The sequence below is a fragment of the Myotis daubentonii genome, chromosome 8 (assembly GCF_963259705.1).
Source record: "Myotis daubentonii chromosome 8, mMyoDau2.1, whole genome shotgun sequence".
NCBI lineage: Eukaryota > Metazoa > Chordata > Mammalia > Chiroptera > Vespertilionidae > Myotis > Myotis daubentonii.
The window spans coordinates 32,061,189-32,075,302 of record NC_081847.1 but is presented as its reverse complement, the minus strand read 5'-3'; the positions used below and the strand labels follow the sequence as shown (position 1 = coordinate 32,075,302).

The window sequence follows — 14,114 nt, the reverse complement described above, 5'->3', positions numbered from 1 at the left end:
GATTTAAACGGTCTCTGATAAGTATGAGGACTCCACGTGCGTCCTGCTGATTGCTGGTCACCAGAGAGACCTGCAGATCTCAGAGTCTTAGGTCTTGCCCAGTGATTCTTATTTTTGTACGTTTGGCAAACTTTTAAATACTAGCATTTGGGCAGCAGCACACTCCAAGGAATCAAAAAGTTGAAAACAATATTAAGCAAGTCAACAGTGGTGACAACATGATCACTGCCGTAACGTGACCAAGTCTCCGTGTCTAAGCTTCCACAGTAACTGCTTGCTACAGTGCAAGTAGAACCATTCACTGCCCTGGCCGAACTTTCTGGCACACTTGAGATAAAGCTGACATCTGTTTGCGTGGCTTTAAGCTCTGCTCATTCCCTTTCTCTCAGTAAGCTAGTCATTGCTGTCCCCTGGGCCTGCCAGTTGTTTCTACAAGAGTGTGTGTCCTCACTGTGGTAAGTGGATCAAGCTCAGCTGACACACGGCACAGAGCCATCTCCTCTCAGTGGCATTTGTCTGCTGTAAGGGAGCCTCGGAGAGGAATGTCACCCTCCCGCTGTTAGGAAGGGCTCTGGTGCAATGAGCTGAAGTCCGCCTCCCCTCCCCACAGCACTCCCCTCACACCCTGGCCCCGCTACACAGGTAGCACCACCGCCTTTGCTGTGGGAAGCCCATGTTGCCTTCCTGTGCTGTTTCTCGTTGGAATTCTTGCCTTAAAGAGCCAACAAAGATCCTTAGTTCTTAGTATTCCTTATGTCATGAACCCTTCTCAGAATCTGAATGTTGGGGATATTCTCTCAGCAAAATGCACATGACATACACTCTAGTACTTCATGTGCCTTTAGGGGGTTTGCAGACCTGTGCATCCTTGAAGTCAGTAGGACCCCAGGTTGAGAACCTCTGCCCTGGTCCTAAGCCTCTTTATTGGCACATGGAGAAATGATGTCCCAGAGAGGAGTTGAGACGATGAGACCAGAAGCCTGGTCTCCCACTCCTGCTGTTACCACCAGGCAAGATCCTTTATCATTTACCTGCATTTTACTTCAGTGTCTCCTGTAGGTTGACACGGAGGAGAACATTTCTACCCCTGTATTTGTTCTATCACACCCTGGGTGACAGTCCACCTTTCTGAGAACCCACAGGGCTGCTTCCTCTGCATACACCTAAGTAGGTGAAGAGGGTGTGGAAGGTGGGAGGGGTGGCTTCTTAGGCAAAGGGTGGACCTCTGGCTGCATAGGCCGGCCCTGCCCCCAGTGCCTATTTCCACAACCTTTGAGTTTTGAATATGGAGTAGGGGAGTCCGCCATACCTGACAGCACCCCAGCCAGGTCTCCACCCCAGCCTGTTGAGCTAAGGAGAGTCATTGGGAGGTGGTTGGGCCTGGCAGGCCACCATGGTGGGTCTTTTTTTTTTTTTTTTAATTTTAAATATATTTTTATTGATTTCAGAGAGGAAAGGAGGAGGGGAGAGAGAGAAACATCAATGATGAGAGAGAATCATTGATTGGCCGCCTCCTGCACATCCCATACTAGGGATTGAGCCGGAAGCCCTGGTATGTGCCCCTGACTGGAATCGAACCCAGAACCCTTCAGTCCGCAAGCGGATGCTCTATCCACTGAGCCAAATCAGCTAGGGCAACCATGGTGGGTCTTTAAGATCTGGGCAAGTCCACAGGGTTGAGGCCAAACCCATGTCTTCCAGTCCTAACTGCCCTTTCCTTGAACCTCTTACCCTGACTGACTCAGGGTCATACTCTGAAGCCAGGCCAGCTTCAACTAGCCACACCAGTATTTCAGGCTCCGTCTCTAGATTAGGCAGACAGCTCTGCGAGGAAAGGAGTAGCGGTGAGAGCCGGAATGGAGACAGGAGCTTCCTGGTTCTCTAACTGGTGGGCTTTGTCACCCTTGTGTGCCTCATTTCTCCCACCCAGCTCTGAAGGTGTTGGAGGGGAGTGGCATGCTGTTGGGCAGGAGAAGAGTAGCACAGGCAGAATCCCAGCTCCTCCCTCCCAGCTGCTGAGCCTGAGAAAGGCCCAGCCCTCTCTGCCCCAGCTGGTTGGGAAGTTCCTTGGGAAAAGCAGGGATTTTCGTCACCATAGTTTTATATTAAAATCCTGTCACGCTTAATGAATGATTCTGTATAGTCTGTAAATTAATTTTTTATTGCCGTGTATGCGCACACAGTTTCTATCGATTATCCAGTATTTAGGTTCCAGTGCTTTGCAACCTGAAGCCTGAGAGAAGCAGGAGACTGTCCCTGTGCTTAAGGAGGCTTGTAGTTAGGGTGGTAAGAGTGGCACCCACAGCATGGTTGGGTGGGGTGGGGGTGGGGTCTGTGGTCATTCTGCGCCTGCTCACTGGAGACTGGCTCCTCTGGGACTGCTTCCTGGGAGGAGGTGTGAGGGTGTCTCAAAGGGTGGGTGCCACCTGAGTGGATATGAAGGGACAGGTTTAGGGCCTGGGACGGTTGGGGTGTGCAACCAGACCAGCAGGGACAGTCTCTTGCTTCTCTCAGGAGGCTTCAGGTTGCCAAGCACAGGAACTCAAATACTGGATGATGGATAGGAACTGGGTGTGGGTACCTGGCAATAAAAAATTAATTTACAGACTGCACAGAATCATTCATTCAGCCTGAGGCCAAAAGCAGAAAGGCTGTCACCTCGAGAGAAGACCGACTTGGGCTGAGTCGTCGTGTCTGGAATTTTTGCGTGAGCCGGTGACGACTGTGAGGTTTTGTTTTGGTGTTTTTGGGTGTGATTTTATGCTGCCATCACAACTATTAAGTACCTTCTGGGTGCCTATTACAAATGCTGTCACTGGACTTCACACCCTGCAAAGTCAACATTTCCATGTTTGTAGTTGAGAAAATAGACTTGGGGGGACCTTGACTTGGTAAAGGTCCACGCTAGTGATTGGTGGGGCTGAGATAGGAATTTTAGGTCTTCCTACTCCAAAGTTCATGCGCTTGGCAGAGCACCAATCATTCTTTGCCATTCTGACACGCTCTCTGAAAGATGCTCTCCCTTTGGGACCTGCTCCTAGATTTCTACCTGGTTTTGGTCTCTCGGTCAGGGCTCAGAGACCAGGAAGCTCCTGGTGGGTATGCTTTGATAATCTCTAGGCTTTTGTTCCCTGTTCCCTTCTGTAGACCTGAAGACAGAAAACACTGTTACCACATTTGCCATCTCACCCCCATTTTTCTTACCCTGACAGCAGGACCCCCCTGTACTGTGCCAGGGGCTGCCCACGGCACAGGCATCTCTGTTTTTTGCCCTACTTCTAGCACCCCTGTTGCTAGCCAAGCCTTAGGGTAATGATGCATCAGAAAGCTTGGCTTTAACAGGTTAGAATTGACAGTGGTGTCTGGGGCCATTGAACCCCCAAGGGCTGGCATGAAACTGAGTATGAAAGCCAGCTGCTTTGTTTGGTGTATTAAATAGGTGAAGAATGACTCATTTTGAAGCTAATCCTATTTAGAAGGAGAGGCCTGCCCTCTGTGACCCAGAGATTACCTTGCCTCTGTGCCTCCACCGCATGATGTGCTGAAAATTAACACCCGAGCCTCAGTTTGCTCATCTGTGAAATGGGAGAATTCCTACGTGGGCCTTTGTTTGGACAAAGGAAGCATTGCATCTTAATCTTGCATGGTATCTAGCATATCAAATGTGTCATTAGCCACAGTGATATCACCACACAGGACTACAGGGAGAACTTAGGTAAGAGTGAGTTCTTGGCCACCACCCAGTAGCACCGCAATTTGAGTTTATACTGTGCTGTGGTCTGTGAGCACACCAACCAGATGGCTTTCTTTTCGGTGTGTGAGCCCATTCCATCCCTAGTCCCAGCCCCATCATTGCTTGCTCCCACTGCAGCTCTCTCAACTTGTGAAAGTCTCCACACTACCAGTGGCCTTGTGGGAACAGTTTGGTTCCCTGGTGTCCTTGCAGAGACCAGTGCTTGGCTGGCGGAGGCACTTGCCGGAAGCTTCTCACTGCCTGGTTGGCATCACATCCCCGTTTGTGCTCTGGACATCAGACCTGTGCAGAGATACCTAAGCCAAGACTTCCATGCTCCTTTTTCTGCCTGAATCTGTTTCCAAATGAAAGGCTTAAATGGGTTTGAAACTCTGCTTAAGCTCTTAAGCACTTCTCTCTGTAGGCGGGGACTTGACATCATAAATTTCTAGGCTAAAAGTAGGAGCAGATCTCTCGGAGTTCCCGTTTCCTCATCTCTAAACCTGGAGTGACCACAGCTCGGTTGTCGAGTGCAGTGAGGCAGGCGGTAGGTGTAAAACACTTGAGGACTGTCATAGTGGAGAGACTGGGCGGGGAAGGGGCTGCAAAATTTGGATTGAGTGCTGGTTCTACTGCTCAACACCTCTGTGATATGGGCCAACTTGCTTCATCTCTCTGGGCCTACCCCTTTCTTAAAATGGGCAAATCCATCCTCACAAGATGGGGACAGTGAAAGACGAGTGTGCAACAGGTGTCATCTACTGGTTTATCACACCATGTTTGCTCAGTGGGTGTGGCTTTGCCCTCTAGGGAGGGCTCTGATCAGAGGTAGGGGTTCCACTGAAAGGGACAAGGCAAGCTCTGATTGAAGCTGGTAACTGAGCAGTTAAGCCCAGCCTGGGTAGTCGGGGAGCTGAGGCCTGGCCCCTCTGGATGAAGTGCATGGGAGGGTCTGCTGCTGTTTCCGCCCGGAACTGTGTGGCTGGGGCATCAACTTGAGCCTCCCTCTCCATGGCTCAAGAAAGGACTCCCCTCTGTCTTCCAGTGCAGTTTCTGCCATTGGCTCCCTGGAAAGCTTTACCTTCTCTAAGGGGAGAGAGACTCAAAGTCCAGGTCCTCTCCACAGAAGAGAGTACCTTCTCATTTTCCTGTCCTGCCACAGGGTGAAGCCAACAGACCTACCAGGAGGGCCAAAGCCAGTCCAAGGGAGAGAGGGTGGAGGAGCCTGTGGGAAATGCCAGCCTTGGTTCCTGGCAAGGGACCCAGTGATTCCAGCGGTCATTGCGTGCTGGTGTCGCAGGAGCTCTTGCAGAGCACCGGACGAGTGGTTCGACCTTCTGCAGCCACAGTCTGTGCCACCAGTTATGGAAAAGGGACTCTGGCTCCAGAACCCCTGCCTCCTCGACCACACTGCTTTTCAGTTGCCGGGGGCCAGCTGCTGCTGATGATCATCCTTTTGAGGAAGTTGTCTTCGCTTGGGTCCTACCAGGGAGGAAGGAAAGCGGTGTTGAAAAGGTCATAACTGGTCCCAGAGATTATTTTAGCAGATGACACATGACCATACAATTTATCAGGCTTTTCTTGTCCTACTTCACGAGGATTTAGCGTGTCTCTGTTGATGAGGTCCTCCCCAAGCTCTCCCTCTCCCCGTCTCCTGATTGCTCTGCTTTGTCTGCTGAAGGCAGTAGGCATGCTGACTAATGCTGGATATGAGGGGCTGCTGGATCATCACAGGGCATGCGTATGATGGTTTTATTTTTACAAACCAAAGACTGAGATACAAGGCCCATCACTGGGTTTTTGTTGAAAGGACTTAACAGGCAGGGAGACAGAAGCAGCAGAGGAAAGGGTTGGACCTGGGAATCCAGTATTTTCTTTCCGCATCAGATAGCTTTCCAGTGCCTTTATCATCCATTCCTATTGTGCTCCACCGGCGGACGCTGGGTCCCCTCACCTGGGAGGCAGAGAAGGGAATCCGTCTCACCTCTCAGGTCTGACAGGTGTGGGGAATTCTCCATGTCCACTGTAGGCCGAAGAGTCCAGAAAAGACGCGGGTCTGGTTTCTTGGGCTGCTCGCTGCTCCATGGACCTGCGTGTCGGAGCTGCCAGCTTTTCCTGTTGATTAGAGTCCACTATTTCCATTACAGCGCAGAGCATGACCGGGTGATGTCACTCAGTACTAAAAATACAGGAAAAGTGGAAGAAGGCACACCCGTGACAAGTACAACATTGTGGTGTATTTTTTGCAGATTTTCCTACGTTTGGAAGTCTCTGCTGCAGAACTTGGAGCCTGCTTCTCCCCACGTAACCCAGGGCAGTGCTTCTGCTGTGATATTGTTCAAAATGCCACACAGCCTCCTCATTTCCTCTGCAAATACCATTGCGTGGATGCATCATTTGCTTAAATCTCTTCTGTTGTGGATTGTTGCCTCATAGATTAAATATACTTCAGTGAACATCTTTATTCATCAAGTCCTTTTCATGTTTAGGGTTATCAGTTAAGATACATTTGCAGCAGTGGAACTATAGGATCTACAGGTCCAACCCCGGCGGAAGCTCTGAAACCCAGTGCCTGGTTGCTCTCCAAAAGGCTGTGCTCCCTCCTCCCACGGTGTGTGTCCTTTTCGTGGCACCCTCGGCCAGCTCCGAGCAGGGTTCTGGTTCAGTGGCTGAGGACCACGGTGTTTAAATCTCATACATTCGTCATTTCTGGTGGGGACAGATGGCTGGGAGAGAATGGGCTCATCGAGTATGCCAGTTCCTGCTGTGGCCAGGTACTTTTTAGTTATTCCCCTCAGACCTCAAAATAGAGCCCTCCCCATTTCTCAGAGGAGGACACTGAGGCTGACAGGAAGTAAACCATTCCTTATCACTGCACCCCACTGCCTCTCTTGAGGACTAGCCAGGCATCTCCCCGTGACCTGAGGACGACGGCCAGTGTCAGACTGCTCAGGGCAAGTAATGTGGGAAGGCAGCTCTCAGGCCACACGGAGCTTGCAGAGTACTGAAGCCAATGGGGGGATTTCAAGCACACGGTGAAACACTGGTCTGATTCAGCGGTTCAGGCTGCAGCGTTGCTGCCCTGGATGCCGCCCTGCCTAGATTAGGGCTGCACTTAACTCTGATCAGGCTCAAGCTGGGAGAGCTGGGCTGGGCGAGGGCCGGCCCAAGGCTGACCTCTGTAGGTGCTTGTATGGAGGCTCCACTAGAACAGGTCCCTGAAGGAAAGGGGCTTGTCTTGTTCCTGAGGCCCAGCCCTAAGGCGATTGATTCTCAAATAATAGCTAATAGCAGGGCTAGGCAATGTTCTAAGTTTTACGTGTGTTAGTTCATTGGTCCTCAGAATAACCTGTGATTTAGGTTCAGGTGACGAGACCAAGGAACCAAGGACTTAACCCTTTGCGGTCGTTTGTCTACTCTCAGCCACCACAGCAAGGAACCGTACGAATCTTAACTCTATTCATTCATGTATCAGTTCATAATTTCTCTGAAAGCTCTTAAGTGTCTAAGCGACCTTGTCACGAACCAAAACACTGCCCCGACACATCGGAGATATCGAAACTCAATATAAACAAACGCGGCCGTTCCGCACTCGCCATGCAAAACACTGTGGCGAGTCAGTCGCCTTTTGAGAATGAAGAAATCGACAAGCTTCGGAGATACTTCGCAGAATTTCAAATAAAGGTTTACAAATTACGTTTAACTGTAATTAGGCATTCTCACTTGTTAAGATATTTCAAAATAATACTACAAAATGGCAAAAAGAAAGTTACCGAAAGAAGTGTCCTGCGAAACTGAAAGTAACGAAGAGTTTTATTTTGGCACCTTGAATACTGACTCTGACGTAGAAAGTGATACCGTTTGTAGTGATTCTACTAGTAGTGACGTAGTTCCAAAAAAGAATTAATAAATCTTGTTTATCCTTCACAATCTTGCATGTTATGTATCACTGCTCTTTCAATGGAAATTAATTCCGACCAGTACGACACCCATGTCCAAATTTAATACGACCGCAAAGGGTTAAATTTGTCCACAGTGAAGTGGTAGGGCCTGTTGAGTCTGCCACAGGCTCTGGCTCCAAAACTTGGTTCCTGACCCCTGCAGTGCACAACTGCGCAGGACCCAGCACCTGGCCCGGGGGCCCCCGCGGCCTGGCTGTGGGATTCTGGCCTCTCCTAAGACAGGAGAACCTTGGCTACCTGGTACAGTGATGGCGGACCTTTTGAGCTCGGCGTGTCAGCATTTTGTAAAACCCTAACTTAAGTCTGGTGCCGTGTCACATATAGAAATTTTTTGATATTTGCAACCATAGTAAAACAAAGTCATATTTTTTTGATATTTATTTTATATATTTAAATGCCATTTAACAAAGAAAAATCAACCCAAAAAATGAGTTCACGTGTCACCTCTGACGCGTGTCATAGGTTCACCATCACTGACCTAGTAGTTAGTTTCTGTTCTCAGAGGCCTGAGTCTCTTTCATTCTCTTAAAATGGGATCAGTAAACTCGAGAGTTGCTTTGACATTTCAGGGCAGCACGATTAGAGAAGTGAGGAAGGAAATATGAGGGGAACCAGGGCTGCCAAGACCTGCAGGGACGGGTACCTAGGGTCCACCGGCGTTTTTGTAAACACTGAAGAAAGCCGTTATATGGCACAGGATTCACAATCGACCGGATTTGTGTGCCTGGGCTCCCAGCCAGGGTCTGCCCCTCAGGCCATGTGAGCTCGGGCTGAATAGTAAGAATGTGTGTCTGGGGCAGGGTGGCAATAATGAAGCTGCATTCACGTCAGATAAATTATTTAGAAACCTCCCTGGCCCCAGCACAGCACAGCTCCTGAGGTCATTGGTTGGGTGCTGGCACCTAGTGGGAGATCTGGAGCTTGGAGGCACCCCAAGCCCACTGACCAGTGTCCACTCGCGCCCTGCCTTCTGTCTTCCAGGTTGATCCCCGGGACCCACAGTCTCGTCAAGTCTCACAGAGGACGGCAGAGGGTACAGGTGCCCGGCCAGCGGCCATCTCCCGACAGCTGGAGCTCCAGCAATGTGAAGCTTTGTTTGCATTTTCTCCCTTCAGTTTGTTTAAAATTTTTTGTCTTTTTTTTTTTTTTTTTAATTTAAACGATTTAAGACTTCAAAAGAGCAGAAGCTCTGCTGTGGACAGGCACCAGTTTCTTTAAAGAAATTTAATATGGACAAAGCATTTGTGTAAATTTCATCTTTAATTTTTATAAGGGGTTAGGGCACTATTTCATTTTTGTTCTTGCTTTTCCCTGTCTTTCTTTTACCCATTTCTCAGTTTTGCTTATAACACCTCACTTCCCCCAGAGGAGGCCCCTCTCCGTGGCAATGGGGGCATTTCTCCTGGAACGGAATGGAGACAGGAGGAGGCCCCCGGGCCACCTTCCCACCAGGCGCAGGAACTGCCGACCCCGAGCTGCTCCCGGCCAGCTCTTGGCCTTGGGTAAAGATCCGCCTGGAGGAGGAAGACCAGCGTTTGCTCGGGAGAACTCACGAAAGCAGCTCCCACCCGGGGGTGTGTGCTCTTTAAGCTGTGGAAGCCCCCGCCACACCAGGACTGACGGTGGTGGGACTCCATTCCCCCCACTGCCCTCGGTGACCGAGATCTCTGAAGGGGCGGGGGACGGGACAGAAGTGATCATCTCCCACTTCCTGGCAGTTGAGCGGTCAGCCCACCCCAACTCTACACGCCTACGTTTCTGTTAGTGTTCTTCCTCCCAGCAGAAGATCCCCAGGAAGAAACGGTCATGCCAAACCTCTGCCCAGGTTGTCACGGAGACCGCCTGAGTCCCTGCGATCCTGCCGGGAGCGTTGCCATAGAACAGGGTGCGCTGGACTGGCTGTCGCTGCACTGAAGGGTGTGCCCTGTGTGCCGGGACCCCTGGTATCACTTATGGTAACAGTGTCGTGCCATCTCCCTCACCCCAGGGGCACACTGCTAGGTGTAAATGTGTCTGACTGGAAAAGGATGGAGCAGGCGAGAGGAGGCAGGTGACTGGGCAGACCCCTGCAGCCTTTAGGTGCCTGATTGTGGGTTTGCCACCTAGAGATTCCCCGACTGTGGAGCCCACCCACAGGGTCAGTGTAGCTGTTCTTCTGCTCTCCACAGCACTCACAGCCCTTCTCCACAGGCTTCTGAACCTGGCATTGTCCCCCGCATCCCCCTTTCCCTCCCCAGCTCCCGGCAGGACAGAGGAACCCTCCTGTGCTGGCCCCCTGTGTCACCTGGGCACTGCTTTAGCTACTCCAGAGGCTCTTCACCCTGTGACAGCCAAGCAGGAAAGGGCCTTTGGGGAGGGGGAAGAAATTCCTCTTTTGTGTTTATTTTTGGTTTTTGTCTTCTCTCAGCCAGCATAGGATCAGTAGGGGAGATCACTGGAGGGCCTTTCAGTTCTGTGTGACCAAGGGGGCCTTCCCCACAGCAGCCCTGGTCCTGCAGCTCTGGGCGTTTGGGAGAGGCTAGCGCGGTGTCAGCCCAAGCTTGACAATATGTTTGCTCACATTCTTTCTGCCTTTTCTCAAGCTCCTCGGATACCAAGGCTCCTTCCTCCTGGGCAGACAGCTGGCTGTGGTTAGCAGGACCAGCAGGGCTGCAGGTGGTAACCAGGCCCTTCCATTCCTTGGCTGAAATCCTTTGTGATCGCCTGTCTCATCGCTTCTTCTCTGGTGCCCTGTGTGTGCTCTAGGCTGCACCTGGAAGGTTGGGAGCCCAGCATTCCCTATTGCAGTGCACACTCCTGCCCCACCCCCTGCCTTCCCTGCAGCCAGCTGTCTCTGCACATGAGCGAATGAGAAAAACAGTCCCCAAACTCAGCAGCCCCCTCTCCCTGCTGCAGCTCGGGTTCTGAAGTCCCCAGTGAGGGCTCAAGCCTAACAAGTTATTTGCCTTTTGCTTGTCTTTTTCTTCTGCCCTCCCCAGCCTCTTAGCTCTGAGTAGGTCTTGGAGCTGCAATGCACCCCCCTTTGTTATTTTTCCTGGCGCCAGGGTATCCCCTATAGACAACGGGATGTCCATAACTTTAGGGTAAGGTGGGCAGCCTGGGTAGCCAGCTTCCATGTACCCTTACCTTGTAGGGCTCCCAGCCCTCCTGGCTTGGTGGTGGGACCTCCTTCCCTAGCTCTTGAGGGCCAGCTCATTAGCCCAAGTGCCTGTCTCCCCTCTCTCCTTCCCCTGCTCTCTCCACTTTGTCCACCTGAAGTTGGGCGTTGACCCTAAGTCAGTCCAGTCTGTGGACTAGCCTGGGGTGAGGTGGGTGGCCCCTGTCCTCCTCCTCAGCCACTTGCCACCTGTTCCCACCGTGGTCGGCTTCCTCGCCTCTTCCTGCCTTTTCACCCTCTCCACCCGTCTCAGGCCTGGCAGCAGCTCTGTGGTGCGTCACCTCAGTGCCACCAAGTTTAAGTTTGTCCAAGTTCCAGAAGTTTCCAAACCTTAAAATAGCAGTCCGTTACTCGCTTCTCCAGTCTGAAAGGAGAGCCTGTTGGAGGAAGGGTCTGGGCCTGGTGCCCCCTAAATGAGAGGAGTCAGCAGACAGATCATGCGTAGTGCCTTATTCCATTGTCTTCCCTGGCCAGACCCGCTCCCCTGGCGTCTGTCTTCTTCCTCCTCGTTTGTGTCCATCTGTCTCTTACACTCCCCCCCCCCCCCCCCCCCCCCGTTCACCCACAGCCGCATGGGCTTCCCCTCTGCCCTCTTCTCCCCTCCTTCCCCCATCCCTTCCTGGGCGCTGCAGCCAGGTACACACCTCCCGCCCACACCAGGGCGATCTCTAGCAGCTTTAGCTGAGGATGGAAAATGCTTTAGGCAGGTGCGCTCTGCCTCTTACTACCCAGCAGTGCCTGCCTCTTACCTCTAGCCAGGAGGATGCCACGATTGTTCATACAAGACCGGCTCCATCTGACCCCCTCTGGGCCCTGGGGACTAAGCCGCAGGCCTCGGCCTCATCTCCGGAGGCACTGGGAGGACGGGACCCCTCCTCCGGCCCGGATGTGGCTGCCCCTCATGGCTGCCTCTCTGAGGGCGTGTGTATGTTTACTTGAGAAATACCCTGTTTACAGCCAGAGGAGAACGGTGCCCAACACTAGGTGGAGAGGGACTCGGGACAGCCTGGCCTCTATGGCACGCGGGCGGTGGCCCCAGCGTGAACGAAGGCAGAGGTGCCAGGGGCTGGGGCGCTCCCTGCACTCCCTCTACTGCCCGACCCTGCGGTGCTACAGCCACTGGCCACCTTCCTCAGCCTCCTGGCCCCAGACCTTCCCCACCTGCATTCCTTCCTCCAAGGTCCTCAGCACCCTAACATATCAGTTGCCTCCTAGAGAACCAGTGTGTGGAGCAATAAGATTTTTTTGTTTTTTGCTTGAGTCTTTTTATAAGAAAAGGAAAAGAGTTGGCATTGTGGGACTCTCCTCTTTATGCTGTCGACTGTTTGCCTTCTTGGAAGACGGATGGACATCTGGGTTCTGACTTTGGGGTATCTTAGAAGCTTGGAAAAGCAAGTCAGGCTTTTGCCCCCAAGAAGGGGATCCTGGCTGCCCTCACCATGCTCCATGCCACCTGGGCTTCCAGCCCCTCCCTCCCAGTGCGCCTCCCACCCTTGATCCTGCTGGTGCCCCCACGTCTGGGGCACTGGTGGCCCCAGATGGGCAGCTGCTGAGTCTCCTAGGAGGGCAGTAGCCAAACTTGAACTATTCAGTTCTGGCCGCCGGGCTTGGGGCTGAGGCCCAGAGACACTGCCTCGGCCGTCGTCCCACACCGGACTGAGCCACAGCCTTCGGGATAACGCAGACCCATCTCTGATCTGTCCACCTGAGCATGGAGAGGTGCTGCGGGAGGGGGAGCAGGAGGTGTGGTGTGAGGGTGGACTGTCACTGGCTGCCCGGAGCGCCCCTAGAATTGCAGGGGTCACCGGAGGGAGGCCACAGGAGGAAGGGAGTTTATTTAGGGACATTTTAAAGACCGCGTTCATGCCCCAGGGCCTCTCCATCAGAGCAGGGGAGTATGTTGTGATGATTTAACAGTTGTGTGGGGCCATTTCAGTGAGGGAAGATTTAACCCAGGCTCAAAGTTTGTTTCAAATACTAGTTAATAAGCCTATTTTCCTTATTTTCTTTTTTTGCACAGAAGCTGGTAATCTAGGACCTACGTGTGAACAACTTTATATGAGTATTTTTTGTACTTGGTTTACTTGGGTTGGTATGATACATGATATTTAAGTTCCTTGAACACTGTGGAGCCCCAATGTGTATGAATGACTGAGGCTTTGTAAATTAAGGGACGTTTGTGTGAATAAAGTTATTTGATGGGGTCAAAGAAGCCATATGTGATTTGAAAACGTGTGTGTGGTTTTGTCGACACCTGTGTGGGAAGGCGGAGAAGCCAGCCCTGTGACAGCTCTCCAGTCCCATACCCATTCCTGGTCCCCGTGGGTGCACCGCATGAGAGAAAAGGATAGGCAGTCGCTTGATGAAGGGTAGCAGGTGGTTTTCTCAACTGGTCTTCCCACCCCACACCTGGGAACATGTTCAGACTCGAGGAACCTGCACTTGGGAGCAGGGATCCACCAAGACAAGCATGTCAAACTCAAAGGCTAACACGGCCAAATAAGTTCATGTGGGCCCCCCAAAAAAGCTTCAGTTTTCATAGAAACATAGGTTTATTTCGATAGAGACATGCTGAATACAAAAGGCTAAAATAAATGAGTCATCGTTAACATAATAGAACATTTTAACAAAATTAATATTTTTTCTTGAACATTAACTTACCAGACACTGAATAACTGCACAAATTAATAAGCATAACACAAATAAACCTATTTTTCTTGTTTGAAAGTGAAATATTTCCTGTTGCGCACACCAAACAAGTCAATACAAGACTAATGATGTATCAATCAACTGCTAAAATATCCGCTGCTAGTATTAGTGGAGAGAAATGGTGTGCCTGTGCATAAGGTGTGTAAGGGAAATGAATGCAACAGGATTATAGTAATCAGTCATTAGCGAACATTATAGTTCGTTATTAATAACTAGAGGCGGGGGGTGGGGGGGACGGAGGGACCCTCTGCCTGCCTGATCGCTCCTAACCACTCTGCCTGCCTGCCTGCCTGCCTGATCGCCCCTAACCACTCTGCCTGCCTGCCTGCCTGATCGCTCCTAACCACTCTGCCTGCCTGCCTGATCGCCCCTAACCACTCTGCCTGCCTGCCTGCCTGCCTGATCGCTCCTAACCACTCTGCCTGCCTGCCTGATCGCCCCTAACTGCTCTGCCTGCCTGCCTGATCGCTCCTAACCACTCTGCCTGCCTGCCTGCCTGATCACCCCTAACTGCTCTGCCTGCCTGCCTGATCGCCCCTAACCACTCTGCCTG

The 14,114-nt window shown here is 51.7% G+C and overlaps 1 protein-coding gene across 5 annotated transcripts in view; it reads left to right on the top strand.

Annotated features, from left to right (window-relative positions):
* Positions 1–13,075, top strand: part of STK35 (serine/threonine kinase 35) — a 42,754-nt gene extending 29,679 nt beyond the window's left edge. For 3 of the 5 annotated variants that reach the window (XR_009454052.1, XM_059705748.1, XM_059705750.1), the window contains one exon: positions 8,677–13,075. The gene's annotated coding sequence lies outside the window, so the exon portion shown is untranslated. The remainder of the gene's footprint in view (positions 1–8,676) is intronic. The other 2 variants (XR_009454053.1, XM_059705749.1) reach the window with 2 other exon arrangements.
* The last annotated feature ends 1,039 nt before the right edge of the window (positions 13,076–14,114 follow it).